Source organism: Salvelinus alpinus, chromosome 39, assembly GCF_045679555.1.
Source record: "Salvelinus alpinus chromosome 39, SLU_Salpinus.1, whole genome shotgun sequence".
NCBI classification, from domain to species: domain Eukaryota; kingdom Metazoa; phylum Chordata; class Actinopteri; order Salmoniformes; family Salmonidae; genus Salvelinus; species Salvelinus alpinus.
This window is the reverse complement of record NC_092124.1, coordinates 98,665-120,323: the sequence shown is the minus strand read 5'-3', so window position 1 is coordinate 120,323 and position 21,659 is coordinate 98,665. Positions and strand designations below refer to the sequence as shown.

At 42.6% G+C, this 21,659-nt stretch overlaps 1 long non-coding RNA gene across 1 annotated transcript; it reads left to right on the top strand.

The window, feature by feature from the left end:
- The first annotated feature begins 4,702 nt into the window (after positions 1-4,702).
- Positions 4,703-8,850, top strand: LOC139566927 (uncharacterized). Its single transcript, XR_011673185.1, has 3 exons — positions 4,703-4,993; positions 5,106-5,210; positions 5,326-8,850. It is a non-coding gene; the product is annotated as an uncharacterized lncRNA (long non-coding RNA).
- The last annotated feature ends 12,809 nt before the right edge of the window (positions 8,851-21,659 follow it).

The following is a 21,659-nucleotide window of genomic DNA, read 5'->3' as shown; positions in this document are numbered from 1 at the left end:
TCAACTAGCCTACCTGGTTAAATAAAGGTGAAATAAAAATAAAATACTTTCAAAACATACTAGTTCAAGTCTTACCAGATATGTGTCTGCACTGCACAGTAATACAGTTCCAACCCAGCACTAACACCTGACTCAACTAATCAACTCCTCATTTTAGTTGAATCAGGTGTGTTTTGAGGTAGGCTAGAACAGCCTTTCTTAAGCCATTTCCCGGGCGCTGCAAGGCATTTCATATTTACTGTATTCCAACACTTTGCACACCTTAACTGTTGCTGGATGTGCTAGTGTTAGGGTATATCAAATATATGGAACAACTGATGGACCCTTACTGGGTCGACAAAAAGGCTGTGCTAGAACACATAAAGATTATTAAGAATTATAAACGGGGTGGTTCGAGCCCTGAATGCTGATTGGCTGACAGCCGTGGTATATCAGACCGTATACCATGGGCATAACAAAACATAGATTTTTACTGCTCTAATTACGTTGGTAACCAGTTCATATCATCAATAAGGCACCTCGAGGGTATGTGATATGTGGCCAATATACCACGGTTAAGGGCTGTATCTAGGTTGTACTCCGCAATGCGTCGTGCATAAGAACAGCTCTTAGCTGTGGTATATTGGCCATATACAGTGGGGCAAAAAAGTATTTAGTCAGCCACCAATTGTGCAAGTTCTCCCACTTAAAAAGATGAGAGAGGCCTGTAATTTTCATCATAGGTACACTTCAACTATGACAGACAAAATGAGAAGAAAAAAATCCAGAAGATCACATTGTAGGATTTTTAAGGAATTTATTTGCAAATTATGGTGGAAAATAAGTATTTGGTCACCTACAAACAAGCAAGATTTCTGGCTCTCACAGACCTGTAACTTCTTCTTTAAGAGGCTCCTCTGTCCTCAACTCGTTACCTGTATTAATGGCACCTGTTTGAACTTGTTATGAGTATAAAAGTCACCTGTCCACAAGCTCAAACAGTCACACTCCAAACTCCACTATGGCCAAGACCAAAGAGCTGTCAAAGGACACCAGAAACAAAATTGTAGACCTGCAGCAGGCTGGGAAGACTGAATCTGCAATAGGTAAGCAGCTTGGTTTGAAGAAATCAACTGTGGGAGCAATTATTAGGAAATGGAAGACATACGAGACCACTGATAATCTCCCTCGATCTGGGGCTCCACGCAAGATCTCACCCCGTGGGGTCAAAATGATCACAAGAACGGTGAGCAAAAATCCCAGAACCACACGGGGGGACCTAGTGAATGACCTGCAGAGAGCTGGGACCAAAGTAACAAAGCCTACCATCAGTAACACACTACGCCGCCAGGGACTCAAATCCTGCAGTGCCAGACGTGTCCCCCTGCTTAAGCCAGTACATGTCCAGGCCCGTCTGAAGTTTGCTAGAGAGCATTTGGATGATCCAGAAGAAGATTGGGAGAATGTCATATGGTCAGATGAAACCAAAATAGAACTTTTTGGTAAAAACTCAACTCGTCGTGTTTGGAGGACAAAGAATGGTGAGTTGCATCCAAAGAACACCATACCTACTGTGAAGCATGGGGGTGGAAACATCATGCTTTGGGGCTGTTTTTCTGCAAAGGGACCAGGACGACTGATCCGTGTAAAGGAAAGAATGAATCTCAGTATCGTGAGATTTTGAGTGAAAACCTCCTTCCATCAGCAAGGGCATTGAAGATGAAACGTGGCTGGGTCTTTCAGCATGACAATGATCCCAAACACACCGCCCGGGCAACGAAGGAGTGGCTTCGTAAGAAGCATTTCAAGGTCCTGGAGTGGCCTAGCCAGTCTCCAGATCTCAACCCCATAGAACATCTTTGGAGGGAGTTGAAAGTCCGTGTTGCCCAGCAACAGCCCCAAAACATCACTGCTCTAGAGGAGATCTGCATGGAGGAATGGGCCAAAATACCAGCATACCAACCTTGTGAAGACTTACAGAAAACGTTTGACCTCTGTCATTGCCAACAAAGGGTATATAACAAAGTATTGAGAAACGTTTGTTATTGACCAAATACTTATTTTCCACCATAATTTGCAAATAAATTCATAAAAAATCCTACAATGTGATTTTCTGGATTTGTAACGGCAGATTACCTCCTCTTCGTCTGAAGAGGAGGTGTAGCAGGGATCGGACCAAGACGCAGCGTGGTTAGTGTTCATCATGTTTAAAAACTTCTTCTGGCTGCAAGCCCTAAGTCGGGATCAATATGACAACAGCCAGCTCAAAGTGCAGGGCGCGAAATTCAAAATATATATTTTTTAAATATTTAACTTTCACACATTAATGAAACTGAAACTGAACACTTTAAATTACAAAACAACAAATGTGAAAAACCGAAACAGTCCTATCTGGTGCATAGACACAAAGACAAAAAACAACCACCCACAAAACCCCAACACAAAACAGGCTACCTAAATATGGTTCCCAATCAGAGACAATGACTAACACCTGCCTCTGATTGAGAACCATATCAGGCCAAACATAGAAACAGGAAAACTAGACACACAACATAGAACGTCCTGACCAACACTAAAACAAAGAAAACACAAAAGAACTATGGTCAGAACGTGACAGGATTTTTTTTTCTCATTTTGTCTGTCGTAGTTGAAGTGTACCTATGATGAAAATTACAGGCCTCTCTCATCTTTTTAAGTGGGAGAACTTTAAGTGGGAGAACCACAATTGGTGGCTGACTAAATACTTTTTTGCCCCACTGTATGTCTTACATATTCCAACCTGAGGATTCTACTGTTAAGATATTCACAGACAGCGGCCCCAAACCCCTTTATCATGCAAAACCCGGGAGTTTTTCTCCTGCGCTGCGTATGAGAGAATGGCTTAAAGATAAGGCTAGCGCTCTGTCAAATTGAACAGGCCCTGAGTGGTACAGCCCTGCCAGGATATGCAATGGAAGAACTTGTGTGCGCCGGCGCAGTGATTTGAAGGCCCTAAGAATCGCTTCAATTGCATATAGCCCCGACTCCAAAGTGACAATTTTAGAATGTGAACAATTTGATAGTACAAATGCGACGAAGTCTGTCAGTTCACATGTATTTTCCAAAGCCTGGAGGATGTAAACGTTTTTATGCCAGTGTTTAGCTTTAAATGGATTGATTACCCTATATTCATAACCCTGATGAATAAGCTGGACAGTCTTTTCCAAAATCATGAACAATTACGGCGCTGGCCGCGTCTATCCTTAAGACATACCCAGGATCTACATGCCAGACGTTTGATCTATCCCTGGAGTGAAAACTTACAGAGCCTTGACGGAGTGTGTGTGGGATATCTTGCGAGTAAGAGAGCCTGTCTTGACTCGGGTGAATTGGAGACGGATGGGGGTCAGGGCTAACCGGCCCCTTTATCTGTAATAAATGAATAGTAAAATTGTTTTTGATTAATTATAAGATGTTTTAAAAAGGTCTGTACTAAATATTATGAATTAAATAAATGGTTTTAAAGAGGTATCTCACCTTTAACGAAGGGGCTCTGTCTTTTAGATCTATCATCATGCATGTCTCGGAGAAAAATAATTTCGGACAAGACGTGTGCGGGTGTGCGTGTGCGGGAATGTAGGTGTGTGTGTTTCAAAACAAAAGGGGGTGGGGGTGTGTGTCTCTGCATGGGGCGTTTGAAACCAAAAAGATGTGTGGGGGCTGTTTTAGAATTGGGTGTGCGTCTCTTAAAATGGGCACTTTCGATTCATTAACACACATGACTTTCAAATACGTATTTATCTCACCCCCAAGGACGTAGGGGGCTAAAAAGTCAAACAACCCCGGCAGAATATATCTTGTCTAGACAACCTCCTACGGTTTAATACATATGTTATTTATAATCAGCCCATATACAAACGGCCCCCACCCAGGACTATAAATTTATATCGGACACCCCCCACGCTGCTACCCATGATGTTGTAGGAAATCAAAAGGAAATACAGGCAGACAGAATATGTCGAGACAAACACCTGTGGTTTTGGTGTCTCTAAACATTCAGAGGCAATATATGGCAATTTTTTTTTGCATACAGGATGTCGCCTGAAAAAACGTCACCCCCGCTCTGTAAGATCGTTACAGAATATCTCTCCTTTGAGCCAAGACCGCAGAGCGAGGCTAGTGAAACAGATACTATCCCCTCTGTACGAACGACCAAAAGCGCAACTCCAGACACCAGGCCAACAGCCCAGAACAGCTAAAAGATCATCCGTGAATCCGTCCTAATGGAGCTTTCTGAAGGTGAGTTAGTGAAAATAACTCAGTGAAAATTATATATTAGATTTGAAGGCTAGGTATTTTCAGGGAATGATATGGATATTATTGATATTATTGTAATATTAAACCAGCGTGATATGTTTTTTTAAACCGGGGGCAATGATTTTTTAGGTAATGTGTCAAATGCACGTATTCTTATAATATAAAATGTATATATATTTCATATAAATACCTGTTAATATTATCTAATGTGTGTAGGGTATACATCCTTTACGCAGTTGGTCAGGGGAATAAATGATCTGGAACAGCCTTCGTTAGAAGGGGGTTCAGAGGAGCAAAACGCATGCAGCCAGTCCCCATCACATTATTGTATGTAAGTCCAAGAATAAAATACGTAAGAATATTTATACATTAAAAACAAAAAGTGTGCACCCTATATTAAAAGCTATTTTTGTGTTTACAGCTGACATACCGCCAAGAAGGATAACGGCATTATGTACTCTGAACGACTATGGCGGAGAAGATGACATTAATGCTAATCTCCCGTTCTGTACGAATGTTTTTTCAAACACACTGAGAACCGAGGATTTAAACTTCCCGTCAACTCCCCCGGGAACCTCCACCCGCTCGCTCCATATTCCAGACCCAAACAAGCAACGCACAACTCGGGCGCAAGTACATTGCACAGAATCACCCCAGACCAAAAAGTGCTACTGGGCAGGGACCTTACTGCTTCAAGAAATGGCGCTCCATGGACATGGTATGAAGCCATTATATATATATATATTATTAGTTATACATATTTTATTATTTATACATTTTTTGATGATTGAATATGTTAATTAAAACAATGACAAATAATGTTTTTTCAGACTCCAACGAGACATGCCCGGCAGAATCTGGAATTCCTGGTGAAAAAAGTCAAGAGCCCCCGGTTTCCGCGATTCGTCAGAACAGCCCTCGTCAAAAAAGCCGAGGTAATTTAATTATGTATTGTTAATATATAGTATTATACCTGAAATGTATTTGACATTTTTTATCTAACATATTTTATGTTTAATAACCTATTTTGTATGTATTATTTTCTTTCAGACTCCTCCCCGGCGTATTAAGGCACAGACCTAGAGCACGCAGAGGATTTCGGCTCACCGGACATTCACAATAAAACATCGAAACCGGAGGATTTCACCGTTTTAAATGACATTTCAGAGGTAGACGACCTGTTATTATGGGAGGCGGCCAACCTTCTTGATTCCTCCAATTCTTTGGTGGAAACACCGAACCTGAAATAGAACAAGCTAGGTTTTTCACAGCCTTTTCCAGGACTCTAAAATCCCGAAAGGTTTTGCTCCACAAACGAATGGGGGGTTTACTCGAGCGACAATACAGTCAGGATCTATCCTTCTGGCATAGAACAATGCCACGTTTGTTAAACAGCAAGCCGATTAAAAAACGCAAATACAGGCGCTAAAAACATATATGTAACATGTATCCTTCCAGAATACCACAAGAACACACATCATTAATTATCCAAATGGCTGAGCCAACAGACATAATTGAGACAGTTGAAAACCTGTTATCCCAGATACCGCCCGAACTCCAAGCTATAATTAACCAGATGAATGAGGCTGGGGTAACAGACATAATACCGATAGATGAAACCCTGTTATCCCAGATACCACCGAAATAATTAATCGTATGAATGAGTCAGGGGCGACCGATGAAAACCGGTTATCCCAGATTCCTGAAGCCCTCATATCGTTAATTACCCAGATGAATGAGAGCCTAAGATCTTCTACACCGGACCCCCCACAAACCCCGCCATTAACGCCCATGTCCGAAGAGTCTGAAACGCAATACGATGTTTTTGAGGGATTGGAAAATTGTCTAATAAATCAGGAGGGAGATGGTATTGATAGAAGTGTCCGGGTTGTGTACCGAAATAAATTCTGCAATACAGAGATTCGACAGTTTTTCAATTTCACATGGGTGATTCAGAATCTTGACTATGCAGTGTTTATGTAATGATATTGGATACTCTGAACGAACTGTTAGACAGGGTAAGAGATTATGGCGAACCTCGTGATGTCTTACAGTTGGAAATTTGTGGAGATAGCCTGTATAACACTGTATCTCTTATTTTACCCAATGGCGAAGCAGACCTTGAACAATTTATAGCCCTGCTGGAACGACTTGATCAGTCAAATTTATCCATCATAGCCGATAGGACCCTCAAGCTTGTAGTGCAAATAATACGTCAACACCTGGGTGGCGGGGGTCAGAGAAGGAAACTAGATAGCCTAATGCAATCAGAAATCATAAGCAATAAAAGGGCATACCTCATAAATGTTCACAATCCAGGTAATAAGCTATGCTTTGCAATAGGCCTAGCACATTTACTCAACCCTGGATGTACGGATCTAGAGGCGTTACACAAGGCTAGAGAGCTCCAAACGGCTGTGGGTCTAGGTATACAGGATGCGGTGGCTTTCTCGGACATAGTCAAATTTGAAAACTTTTTGAACATCAAGATTGTGGTTTTGTACCACAGTAGAGCTAATGCAGCTCTCTTGAAATTCCAAAACAATCCCCAACCTCATCCTCAGATTCTGTACTTTTATGTGCAAAACGCCCACTATTATGCTATTACTAACATCACAGCGTTTTTAGGCGCACCATATGTGTGTCCATCCTGCCATACCGGTTACACCTGAAAGGGGGGGGGGGGGCACTCGTGCCATTATAACTGTTCAGTATGTCTGGCTGAAAATTGTCCGATGTAGCCCTTAAACCTGACACCCTGTGCGGATTGTCACCGCACATGTCGTTCGGCCTACTGTTACGAAAAACACAAAATTGAAACATGGCACCCCAAGGCCTGTAAATCTGTAAGCAGTTGTGACATTAACTTCTTTGGGATAGGGGGGCGCTGTTTTCACTTTGGGTAAAAATCGTGCCCAATTTAAACGGCCTCGTACTCTATTCTAGATCGTACAATATGCATATTATTATTACTATTGGATAGAAAACACTCTCAAGTTTCTAAAACCATTTGAATTATATCTGTGAGTAAAACAGAACTCATTTTGCAGCAAACTTCCTGTCAGGAAGTGAAAAATCTGGAATCGAGGCTCTGTTCCAGGGCCTTCCTATTCATTTGCTTGAAATCTATGGATATACATGCACTTCATACGCCTTCCACTAGATGTCAACAGGCAGTGAGAGGTGAAATGGGGTGTCTAGCTAGATCTGAGGTCGAATAAGAGCTCTTGGAATGACGTGACCACTATTTCCTTTGTTCAGCAAGGCGCGGGAAGGAACCCTGGATTGCCTTCTGAAAAGCTTTCGTTATAGACGGCTAATATCTCCGGCTTTGATTTTATTTGATACATGTGATAATATCATCGTAAAGTATGTTTTTTCAATATAGTTTTATCAGATTATTGAAAGTTTATCGGGAGTTTTGGCTTTTTCCGTTCTCTGCGTTTGGTGAAGATGGACAGCTTCGCGCCACTTGGCTAGCTTTGGTTGCTAATTCGACAGGAGAAAAGGACATTCTAAAACCAAACAACGATTGTTCTGGACAAAGGACCCCTTGTACAAGATTCTGATGGAAGCTCAGCAAAAGTAGGAACCATTTATGATGTTATTTCGTATTTCTGTGGAAAATGTTTAGTACTATTTTCCGCCCTCATTGCAGGCGCTGTATCGCTATAACGTAAGCTGTATGTCGTACAAAAGTTATTTTTTGAATTCTAACACGGCGATTGCATTAAGAACTAGTGTATCTTTCATTTGCTGTACAACATGTATTTTTTAGTAAAGTTTATGATGAGTTATTTGGTCAGATTAGGTGAGTGTCAGAAATATATCCGGAGATTCTGGGAAAAAGTTGCTACGTTTTCACAATGTATAACCACGGATTTCAGCTCTAAATATGCACATTTTCGAACAAAACATAAGTGTATTGTATAACCTGATGTTATAGGACTGTCATCTGATGTATAGGACTGTCATCTGAAGTTTGTCAAGGTTAGTGAAAAATTATATATCTTTTGCTGATTTTTTGCGATCGCTAACTTTTGCTGCTGATAAATGGGTTGTGTTTTTGACTATTGTGGTAAGCTAATATAATGCTATATTGTGTTTTCGCTGTAAAACACTAAAAAATCTGAAATATTGGCTGGATTCACAAGATGTTTATCTTTCATTTGCTGTACACCATGTATTTTTCATAAATGTTTTATGATGAGTATTTAGGTATTTCACGTTGGTCTCTGTAATTGTTCTAGCTGCTTTGGTGATATTTGTGATTGTAGCTGCAATGTAAAACTATGATTTATACCTGAAATATGCACATTTTTCGAACAAAACATAGATTTATTGTATAACATGTTATAAGACTGTCATCTGATGAAGTTGTTTCTTGGTTAGTGACTAATTCTATCTCTATTTGGGGGTTTTGTGCAAGCTACCTGTGCTGTGAAAGAAATGTCTGTGCTTTTTTGTATTTGGTGGTGAGCTAACATAAATATACGTGGTGTTTTCGCTGTAAAACATTTAAAAAATCGGACATGTTGGCTGGATTCACAAGATGTTTATCTTTCATTTGCTGTATTGGACTTCTTAATGTGTGAAAGTTAAATATTTCAAAAAAATATTTTTTGAATTTCGCGCGCTGCCTTTTCAGTGGAATGTGGGGGGGGTTCCGCTAGGGGGCTAGACAGGTTAACAAGAAATGTCCAAAATGCCATTGCAATTACAACCTTAAAATAGACAGCCCTAAACCTCATGTGTGTGGAATCATACATTGCCCAATCTGTAAAGGGCCTTTGAAAAGTAGAGACGCTGAAGTGGTTCAAGAAGTGAGTGTTAACACACGAGTGTTATAACACACGAGTGTTATATTGCCCCCCGGTTTATAACACACGAGTGTTATATTCAGCCCTTGGCTGAAGATGAACATTCAGAGATATACGTGTTCTATGATTTTGAGACAAATCAGCAATCAGGGGTTCATTTGCCTATTTTTGTATCTACCATGATTTTCAAGGGTAAAAAGTGGTCAGCAGAGGGGCCCAATTGTGCACTGCTCTTTCTAAAACACTTTAGAAAACCCCAGTACAGAAACTTCATGTTTATAGCGCACAATTCTAGAGCCTATGACTCCTACCTTCTTCTGAACCCCTTGATACAGCAAGGCGTTGCAACCAGTGTCATAGCTCAAGGTAGTAAAATCTTGTGTTTTGTAGACCCCGCCTTCAACCAGAGATACATTGACAGTTTAAGCTTCTTACCCATGAGATTGGCTCAAATGCCAGAGGCCTTGGGTTTTGAAAACTCTGTGAAAGGTTGGTTTCCCCACTTCTTCACATCTGAGGAGAATCTACATTATTTCGGATCTTATCCCAGCCCCGAAATGTATGGGTGTGATAAAATGTCTCCCAAAGAGCGAGAGAGATTCATGACGTGATACGAGACAGTAAGACATAGCACCTTTGATTTCCATAAAGAGATGGAATCATACTGTGACAATGATGTGGTTGTACTTCGTGAAGGATGCCTCAGATTCAGAGAAGAGGTAATCAAAGATGCAGGCATTGACCCCTGGAGTTGCACAACTATTGCATCGGCATGCATGAAAACCTATCGTACACACTTTCTACCTACAGCACCTATAGCTATCCCCTCACCTGACAACTACCGACGCCAATTCAAGTCATACTCTAGTGGGTCCATTCAATGGTTGGAGTACTTGGCCCAGGATAAAGACATTTTTATTCAACATGCTTTGAATAGGGGTGAGAAGGCATTTGGGACTTATCATGTAGATGGATACACACAGATTGACGGTGTTGAGACAGTGTTTGAGTACAACGGTTGTTTCTTCCACGGGTGTAAATCTTGCTTTGTGCCCCAGGCCATGTGTGTCCTAACCCAAAATACTTTTGGGGAAATGTACCAAGAGTTTCAAGACAAATTGGAATCTTTACAGGCTACTTACGGGTTAAAAGTGAATGTGATGTGGGAGCATGAATGGATCGCACTCAAAAAGTCTGATCCTCATGTTCGAGACTTCCTTTCCAGCTTTGACACACCAGAACCCTTGGAACCATGACAGGCCTTGTATGGAGGCCGTACCAATGCTTTGACATTGAGGTATGTAGCGCAACGACGAGACAATAGGATATGTAGATTTTACATCCCTTTATCCTCATGTAATGAGTTCCTCCTGCTATCCTATGGGACATCCTGAAATTATTCACCGCGACTTTGATTTACACCAAAACTATTTTGGTCTGATCAAAGTAACTGTCTACATTTACATTTACATTTAAGTCATTTAGCAGACGCTCTTATCCAGAGCGACTTACAAATTGGTGCATTCACCTTATGATATCCAGTGGAACAACCACTTTACAATAGTGCATCTAACTCTTTTAAGGGGGAGGGGGTTAGAAGGATTACTTTATCCTATCCTAGGTATTCCTTAAAGAGGTGGGGTTTCAGGTGTCTCCGGAAGGTGGTGATTGACTCCGCTGACCTGGCGTCGTGAGGGAGTTTGTTCCACCATTGGGGTGCCAGAGCAGCGAACAGTTTTGACTGGGCTGAGCGGGAACTGTACTTCCTCAGAGGTAGGGAGGCGAGCAGGCCAGAGGTGGATGAACGCAGTGCCCTTGTTTGGGTGTAGGGCCTGATCAGAGCCTGAAGGTACGGAGGTGCCGTTCCCCTCACAGCTCCGTAGGCAAGCACCATGGTCTTGTAGCGGATGCGAGCTTCAACTGGAAGCCAGTGGAGAGAGCGGAGGAGCGGGGTGACGTGAGAGAACTTGGGAAAGTTGAACACCAGACGGGCTGCGGCGTTCTGGATGAGTTGTAGGGGTTTAATGGCACAGGCAGGGAGCCCAGCCAACAGCGAGTTGCAGTAATCCAGACGGGAGATGACAAGTGCCTGGATTAGGACCTGCGCCGCTTCCTGCGTGAGGCAGGGTCGTACTCTGCGAATGTTGTAGAGCATGAACCTACAGGAACGGGTCACCGCCTTGATGTTAGTTGAGAACGACAGGGTGTTGTCCAGGATCACGCCAAGGTTCTTAGCACTCTGGGAGGAGGACACAATGGAGTTGTCAACCGTGATGGCGAGATCATGGAACGGGCAGTCCTTCCCCGGGAGGAAGAGCAGCTCCGTCTTGCCGAGGTTCAGCTTGAGGTGGTGATCCGTCATCCACACTGATATGTCTGCCAGACATGCAGAGATGCGATTCACCACCTGGTTATCAGAGGGGGGAAAGGAGAAGATTAATTGTGTGTCGTCTGCATAGCAATGATAGGAGAGACCATGTGAGGATATGACAGAGCCAAGTGACTTGGTGTATAGCGAGAATAGGAGAGGGCCTAGAACAGAGCCCTGGGGGACACCAGTGGTGAGAGCACGTGGTGCGGAGACAGATTCTCGCCACGCCACCTGGTAGGAGCGACCTGTCAGGTAGGACGCAATCCAAGCGTGGGCCGCGCCGGAGATGCCCAGCTCGGAGAGGGTGGAGAGGAGGATCTGATGGTTCACAGTATCAAAGGCAGCCGATAGGTCTAGAAGGATGAGAGCAGAGGAGAGAGAGTTAGCTTTAGCAGTGCGGAGCGCCTCCGTGACACAGAGAAGAGCAGTCTCAGTTGAATGACTAGTCTTGAAACCTGACTGATTTGGATCAAGAAGGTCATTCTGAGAGAGATAGCAGGAGAGCTGGCCAAGGACGGCACGTTCAAGAGTTTTGGAGAGAAAAGAAAGAAGGGATACTGGTCTGTAGTTGTTGACATCGGAGGGATCGAGTGTAGGTTTTTTCTGAAGGGGTGCAACTCTCGCTCTCTTGAAGACGGAAGGGACGTAGCCAGCGGTCAAGGATGAGTTGATGAGCGAGGTGAGGTAAGGGAGAAGGTCTCCGGAAATGGTCTGGAGAAGAGAGGAGGGGATAGGGTCAAGCGGGCAGGTTGTTGGGCGGCCGGCCGTCACAAGACGCGAGATTTCATCTGGAGAGAGAGGGGAGAAAGAGGTCAAAGCACAGGGTAGGGCAGTGTGAGCAGAACCAGCGGTGTCGTTTGACTTAGCAAACGAGGATCGGATGTCGTCGACCTTCTTTTCAAAATGGTTGACGAAGTCATCAGCAGAGAGGGAGGAGGGGGAGGAGGGGGAGGAGGATTCAGGAGGGAGGAGAAGGTGGCAAAGAGCTTCCTAGGGTTAGAGGCAGATGCTTGGAATTTAGAGTGGTAGAAATTGGCTTTAGCAGCAGAGACAGAAGAGGAGAATGTAGAGAGGAGGGAGTGAAAGGATGCCAGGTCCGCAGGGAGGCGAGTTTTCCTCCATTTCCGCTCGGCTGCCCGGAGCCCTGTTCTGTGAGCTCGCAATGAGTCGTCGAGCCACGGAGCAGGAGGGGAGGACCGAGCCGGCCTGGAGGATAGGGGACATAGAGAGTCAAAGGATGCAGAAAGGGAGGAGAGGAGGGTTGAGGAGGCAGAATCAGGAGATAGGTTGGAGAAGGTTTGAGCAGAGGGAAGAGATGATAGGATGGAAGAGGAGAGAGTAGCGGGGGAGAGAGAGCGAAGGTTGGGACGGCGCGATACCATCCGAGTAGGGGCAGTGTGGGAAGTGTTGGATGAGAGCGAGAGGGAAAAGGATACAAGGTAGTGGTCGGAGACTTGGAGGGGAGTTGCAATGAGATTAGTGGAAGAACAGCATCTAGTAAAGATGAGGTCAAGCGTATTGCCTGCCTTGTGAGTAGGGGGGAAGGTGAGAGGGTGAGGTCAAAAGAGGAGAGGAGTGGAAAGAAGGAGGCAGAGAGGAATGAGTCAAAGGTAGACGTGGGGAGGTTAAAGTCACCCAGAACTGTGAGAGGTGAGCCATCCTCAGGAAAGGAACTTATCAGGGCGTCAAGCTCATTGATGAACTCTCCAAGGGAACCTGGAGGGCGATAAAGGGTCTACCCTCCTAGGGGTTTGTTTATACCAGTGTTGCCTTACAAGGGACCTCAAGGAAAACTTTTCTTTCCCCTTTGTCGCACCTGCAGTGAAAACAACAACCAGGAAAACCCTTGTGATCACTCAGATCAAGAAAGAGCCCTGACAGATGTATGGGTCACAGTTGAATTCTCTAAGGCTCTAGAGATGGGTTATCGTGTGGCCAAAATCTTTGAAGTGTGGAACTTTTCCAGGAAATCAGACACTCTTTTTAAAGAGTACATCAAGACTTTCTTGAGATGCAAGCAAATGGCTTCAGGCTATCCTGCATTGGTCACAGATCAAGAAAGCAAAGACAAGTACATTCAAGACTATCACGACAGAGAAGGCATACTTCTTGACCCTGACAGAATAGAGGTCAACAAAATCAAAAGAAATGTGTCGAAATTGTACTTAAACTCGCTTTGGGGGAAGCTTTCGCAAAGATGCAATATGCTAACAACGTCGATCATTAAAGACCCCGAAGAATTTTTGGAATTTGTTTTTTCGGACCAATACGAAATTTCACATTTTTCATTCTTGAGTCAAGACATTGCCCTGGTGCAATGGAGGCGTAACAAGAGTGGGTTCTACCCCCGGGTAATGTAAATGTGTTTCTTGCAGCATTTACCATGGCCTATGGCCGACTTGAACTGTACACCCTCATGGAGCAGCTTCAGAGGCGGGTTCTTTACCACGACACAGACTCTGTGGTCTATGTAAGCAAACAGGGTGATTGGAACCCCCCACTTAGCAACTATCTGGGTGGTTTAATAACAAGTGAACTCAAAGATGGTGACCATATCACAGAATGGTCCTCCTGTGGTCCCAAAAGCTATGCTTTTAGGACTAAAGACAATCACGTGGTGTTGAAAGCCAAAGGCGTGACTCAAAACTATGAAAATGCCCCGCGTGTAAACTTGGAATCAATCACACGTTTGGTAGAGGGGTTCATAAACGACCGGAATAGTGACTTGGAAATTTTGAGTTCCTACAAAAAATTGTTAGGGATAAAAAGGGCTTCCATCTAAGGAATGCCCCACTTACTAAAAGATTCAGGGTTGTCTATGACAAGAGACTGCTTTTACCTGACGGGACCACATTGCCCTTTGGCTACTGACTTATGCTACAAGCCCCAGTGTGTCTTAAAGCTTAAGATATAATGACTGCTGTAGAAGGTTTTGACCCCCGGTTGCAACTACCATTTTCGGCCTTAACTTCTTGCGACTACAGGGGGTGCTGTTCCGAATTAGCATTTTGTCGTCTCCAAATTAAACTGCCTAGTACTCAATTCTTGCTCGTACAATATGCATATTATTAATTATATTGGATAGAAAACACCTTCTAGTTTCATACAACGTTGAAATTATGTCTGTGGGTGACCCAGAAAAATTTCTACAGCGAAATCCATGACAGACAGTGAAAGGTCTGAGAGCGAAGCTCTGGTTTCAGATCAGTTTTTAAGGTCTCTGTCTATCCTATGGCACGACACGAACTGCACCCGCCTTCCCCTGGATGTCAGTAACCAATGAGAAGTGGAATGGGCCTTCTAGGTAGCTCTCAGAGGTTATAAAACACCAAGGAGTGAGAGTAGCCCCCCTTTCGACGCAAGCCCTTACGCAGGATGGGACCTCCGGACGCCATTTTCACAGGCTCGGTTATCAACTTGAAATGTATCCGTCTGTAATTTAATTCGATATAGGACTTAGAAACATCATAAGGTAGTTAATTTAAACCGTTTTATAGCAATTTATATCCGTTTAGTGCGATTCTGAGGAATTTCTTTGTCGTGCACTTTCTAGCTTTGGGAACGTTTCGCGGTCTCGGTCGTTGTTAGTGGACATTTCGAAGGACAGAGGACATCTATCGACCAAAAGACGTTTATAACATAGAAAGGATACATTGCCCAAGAATATGATGGAAGATCAGCTCAAAGTAAGCAATATTTAATATGATAAACCGTGTTTCTGTCGAAATATTTTAAACGCATACATCGCCATTTTGTTTTGTATAGCTTCACTTGGCCAACCCTGTATTGAAAAGTAAGGATAATTTTAAAAATGTAAATCAGCGGTTGCATTAAGAACTAATTTGTCTTTCGATTCCTGTCAACCCTGTATTTTTTAGTCAAGTATATGATTAGCTTTTAATTAAACTAGATCACTCTGATAGATGACGTCAGACATATTGAGGCTTGATTTCCTAGTATTTTCATTGTGTAACCACGGTTTTGTATGGCTAAATATGCACCTTTTCGAACAAACTGTATATGTATGTTGTAAAATGATGTTACAGGAGTGTCATCGGAAGAATTCTGAGAAGGTTAGTGAAAAAATTAATATCTTTTGGCGGTGATTACGTTATAGCGCTCTTTGGCTGGAATCGATGCTCTGGTAACGTTTTCACATGTAGTATGCTAACTTATCGATTTATTGTGTTTTCGCTGTAAAACGCTTAGAAAATCTGAAATATTGTCTGGAATCACAAGATCTGGGTCTTTCCATTGCTATGCTTTGTCTATTCTTATGAAATGTTTTATGATGAGTAAATTGGTCATACACGTTGCTCTATCTAGTAATTCTAGTCGATTTGCGATGGTCGGTGCAATTGTAAACTGTGATTTCTACCTGAAATATGCACTTTTTTCTAACAAAAACTATCCTATACCATGAATATGTTATCAGACTGTCATCTGAAGAGGTTTTTTCTTGGTTAGTGGATATCAATATCTTAGTTGAGCCGAATTGGTGATAGCACCTGAAGGAGTAAGAAACTGATGGAGTTAGAATAGTGGTGTATTTTGCTAACGTGTTTAGCTAATAGATTTACATATTTTGTCTTCCCTGTAAAACATTTTAAAAATCTGAAATGGTGGCTTTATTCACAAGATCTGTATCTTTCATCTGGTGTCTTGGACTTGTGATTTAATGATATTTAGATGCTACTATCTACTTCTGAAGCTATGCTATCTATGCTAATCAGTGTGTGGGGGGTGGGGGGTGATCCCGGATACGGGGTTGAGGTTCGGTAAAGGTTAATCGCAGGCCCATCCATGTAAAAAGTATTTTAGAGAATTCTGAACATGTGTTATCTCAAAAGCCTGATAATATTGTGTGGTGTTATTCGTGTTATCAACCTTTGTATGATGAATTGTTGAAGAAAATAAAAATCAAGTTTGTTGAAGGAATACCTAAATCCCTGTCTGATGATGAACTTCTCCCTCCTCATAAAAACAATCTGCTGGTTTTGGACGATATGCTATTTGTAGGTAGCGAACATCCCGAAATTGCACAAGCTTTTACCCAATATACCCATCATAGAAACCTGTCCGTGCTTTACTTGGTGTAGAATGTGTTTCACCAAGGTAAAAATAGTCGTACCATTAGTTTGAACGCCAATTACATGGTTTTGTTCAAAAACCCTAGAGACATACTACAAATTAACACTCTAGCTCAGCAGATGTACCCGGGAAGGAAATGCTACTTTATGGAGAGCTATGAGGACGCTACCAAAGCGCCATTTTCTTATTTAATTGTGGATTTAAAAGCAAATACTCCAGAACACCTGAGGCTACGAACCGGTCTGTTCCCATGGGAGTGGCCGGCTGCGTACATTCCTAAAAAGTAACCGCTATGTCTCTGCGTTTAAAAATAAACCTGCCCCTCTTGAGAAGCCCAGTTGGGGCTACAGTTAAAGAACGGAAGGCCATCTTGGGTCACTGTTCTTCAGATCTCATATTATCCCTATGTGAGATTGCCGTGTATAGCCGTGGCCCTTCATCACCAGCCTTATTTCTGCCAGACGTGGGGGTTGAACACAGAGTGTGATGGCCAATAAAATGTACTTGGTGCCTCAACAAGAGTTGGATAGACTTAAAAAACAAATGCAGGGTCCTGAAAATATCAGACAAACAGCGGAAAATGATTTGGATACGGCCATGAAGGATATTTTGAACCGAAAAGGATTGAACCCCTATGATAAGGTCCAAAAATACACAAACCTCTTGCAAAGGTATTTGGCCTTGGTAAAACAAGGTGAGAGCGAGACCAACCATTTAACGCTTTCCCTACCGGACCCTTTAAAAGATGACGAGCCTAGCGAGAGCCAAGCCCCTGTAATGCCTGTACCTGCGATCTTACCGGCTGAAGATCAAATGCCTGTTGAAGATAAAGTTATGCATGACATGTTGACACATGTTCCGGCACGTAACAGGAAAAATGTTAGATACATTATGAACAAGATAAAAGACTCAAAGGGTACCGCTACTTGGAATGACAAAGGAGAGTTTATCCTTCAGGGCACTGTTGTCAAGGGTTCACATATGCTTGATTTGCTTAAAAGTACCACGGCTGCCCACAAGGTTGCTGATGACAGAAGACCTCCCGGGTGGCGTCAGTTTCTTAAGGCCCTGGCAATCCTCAACATTCCCCTCTCAGGTGTACCCAACTATAAGCTTCATCAACAGATTCAAGCTTTAAAACAAAAACCTTCAACGAGATACAGCACCCCTAAAGATGCCCCAACAACCCCTCCCCCCTATGAAAGGGATGATGATAACTACTTTACCCCCCTGAACGTCTTCGGACCTTTTCCTAATCCCGATCTCTCAGGGTGGTTAGACTTTTGAATGACTATGATTAAATTCAAAAACATTTTTTTGAAAAAATAAGCAATTTAACATTTGTGTCATTCTTGAAACATTTGACATGAGTATACGCCTTGATTACACGGTCTTAAAGGACACATTTGAACACTTTTGATATTTTCTAACAACACAAACTACAACATTATCATTACTTCTTAAATCATCATTATAAAGAGACATAACATCTTCCAAAGAAACTCCCCGGGCTCTTTGGCATAGGTAGAATACACAGTGTTGATCACATGTAGTGGAAAGGCTATCTTGCACTTGTTTGATGCTGTAGTATATCTTTGATCCGTTTTTGGTCAAAAACTCTTTAATAGATTTGGGGAAATGTGAAAAACCGGGGGGAAAGCCGTAGGAATCAAAAAAAGTTGAGATTTTTCTTCATCCTTCGTCGTCTAATGTCACAGCTAGCCAATGTTCCCCCGGCATGTGTTTAGGATGGGTATTGACAATAAACATGGACGGCCGCTCCGGCCATTTCTCAGTAGGTAATTCATCACAAGCCAACACTCCACAAAATTGTTTTCCAATCACTCGGCTCATGAGCCCTTCCAACTCTTGGGTATTCATGTCTTTGCTCAAAGATCCTTAATAATAATCCACTAAGACCTTCGGGCATTCACTTCCAAGATTGAATCAGAGCATGCATAAACAATCATGCTAACTGTACAGGCTAAAGGTGTACGGAAATGCATTTCCAGCCTGAGGTTACCTTGGGACACCACAGACAGATTTCCTGAGGTGTCATCATCAGGTGATAAATTGAAAGCATACAATGTGTAACCCTCTGCAAAATCATTTCTGTCAATAGGTAAAGAGAGATCTTTTATATGCCTCCCTGTAGCCAGGAATAGATTGTAAAATTCTCGCACAGATATGGTGTTATTAAATTGTGGTTGGAAAGCCTTAGCTGGGACCTGACGTCCGTCCTGACAGAGAGCTACATACTCTGCAATGAAGTGTTGAAAATGAAATGTGTTTTTATCTAAGCTGCCCGTATTAGAGGCGTGATCAACCAAACCTATAACCATGTATCGGGGTAAAGGGCCTAGAAAAAGGTTTTCTTGACTGCAGATTCTACTGCCCACAGGTATGCTAAAGGTTTTCATGGTAATTCTTTGGAGAGGGCCTGTGAGTGACCCAGACAAACTGTCGGAGATACAGACACGTTTTTAATAAAAAGCGTTGCCCCCAACACTTTTAAACTGAAGTCACCGTCCTGGACAGACATCAGACAAAACTCATCCTTGGCCCTGGTTAATTTTAGTCTTAAATCAACCGAATTTAAGAGTAAACGTTCTAGAAAGAAAATGTCAGAGTGTATAGGCCCTAGCAAATGAAACTCTCGAGATTCGGCACAGTAGCGAGCGCGTGCCTCCAGTCCTTTGTTTGCACCGGTGGAAGGGTCTGTCGATTCCATAGAGACTCCTGCAGTATCCTCGCTGAATTGTGTCTTGAGAGTGTCTTCGGAGTAGTTGAGTAAACACTCCATGATGGACCTATAAGGGTATGTGGCACTGCTTTGACAGATTAGGCGTTCACCCAAAGTCACATCCACTTGGGAGAAGACGGTGGCCACTGGGTAATTAATGAGACTCACTTTGGCATCGTCTGCAATATTAGTACCATCTCTTTTGGTCACTTTTAGACGTAAATGCACCAAGGTGTTGTTGAGGTCCAGATAGTTGTCACCGTGGCCTGGTATGAAATATTCTATAGGAACGTTGTCTGTAATGGCAGAGAGTGGGGCTATCTCCACATAACTGGACCTATCTATTGAATGTTGGGTTAAGGGGGCCGTGAAAAGATCGAGCTGTCTTTATAGCTTCAGAGGACATGCGGTGTTGCTTGTTCTTTTAGAAAATACTTCAGAGTATTCTTTTTGTCGTTTTTGGTCCGGACCTCCTCACTTTACCACGTCTTTGATTTACTGAGTTTCTTTTAACGGTTAACCTCCACTTTTTAGGGGCAGGCCTGCGCCTTATACCCGGAGGTCTCTTTTTTGGTCTTCGAGACAACATCATAAGCCCCGAGCCTTCTTGATGCTCGGCATCTGGTGACGCCCTTCAGGTCATAGCATTGGCTACAACCTCACTTACTATATTTTTAGCCGCTGATTTTAAATGTGGTTTGGCTATGCTGAGGCCTCTCTTCATAAACGGTAAAACCATCCTAAAGAGGTTACGAAATATACCTCCTATCCTCGAACCGTACATGGTCGGGGATCCATAATAGCCGGGTAACCCATTACCCACTTGAGCAACATAGTATGAGACATAGCAGTTAGGGTCGAGATGTTGGTGGTCCATAACCCTTTTAATTTATTTGTATTATGTTTATAAAAATATATAATACTAATATTATATTATATATGTAGAGAGGTTTTGGTGGGTCTAAAGTGGAGTTTTACAATCGTTTTACCATAAGTAAATTCGATGTTTTCGTTCTGATCCGTTTTAAGCTCAACCAGAATGTTTTTAATATATTTCTTGCTTATAGGTACGTAGTGTGGCTTGTCGTAGTTGACAGTGACTATATCGCCATTCTTTCCATCTATATGAACTGTTCTCAGGAGGGGCACACAACTGTCTCCGACCCTTTGATAGGATATGATGTCGGTATACACAAATATGTTGTAAAATCCTGCATGTATATCCGCAGGGAATGGGAATAATTTATCTTTCACATACGTCCATTTATTGGGACCCATCCCCAACATGTAGGCTAAATTACCGCTGGTCTTTATACCCCCACCAGCATCCCCTGAGATGTGTACATGTTTATGTATAGGGTTGTAGATCAAGAGTATTTCCATATTGTTCTGGGTTAGGAGTTCATTAAACTCTGAGACAATCCTGACGACGGTTCTATAGAACCCTTTTTTAAGCTTAATAAATTTTGCAGGTTCCGATATCCTTTTGCAATAAAAATCACGGTCCTTATCCTTGATATTATACCAACTATGGGGGTATGTAATCTCGCTGAGACCTACTTCCCAGGCCTCTGATAACTCTATAGGCTTTGGAAAATTGGTTGTATAATTCGAACTTTGGTTATTACGATATATATGTGCAGACACATTACTGGGGAGAGTCAGGTAGAAGCCGTTGTGTTCCATGATGCACTCCTGTGTACATGCGAATTATGTTGTATTTATCATGCATGAGTGTTTAAGTTAACCCCCGATGCCTCCACCACATCGTGCTCTAATACCCAACTGTTGAATTTTTGGTGTCACGTTCCTGACCTGTTTTCTGTTGTTTGGTATGTGTTTAATTGGTCAGGGCGTGAGTTTTGGGTGGGTAGTCTATGTTATGTGTTTTCTATGTTGGGTTAATGGGTTGCCTGGTATGGCTCTCAATTAGAGGCAGGTGTTTGGCGTTTCCTCTGATTGAGAGTCATATTAAGGTAGGTTGTTTCACATTGTTTGTTGTGGGTGGTTGTCTTCCGTGTCAGTACATGTTACCACACGGGACTGTTTTCGGTTTGTCTGTTCCTGTTCGTGTGTTCTTCGTTGCATGTAAGTTCGTAAGTTTAGGTCTGTTTAGTTCGTTTTGTTATTTTGTTTTCTAAAGTGTTATTTTGTGTTTCGTCGTTTGTCTAATAAATCATTATGTCCACATACCTCGCTGCGTGTTGGTCTGATCCATGCTCCTCCTCATCCGAGGAGGAGGAATATGACGACGATCGTTACATTTGGGGACAGTTTTTCCAGCGGACCAGCACCCATTTTTTACCCTTTTCTCTCTATTGATCTAGAATCTCCTCCACGTGAAAGACTTTGTCTTTAC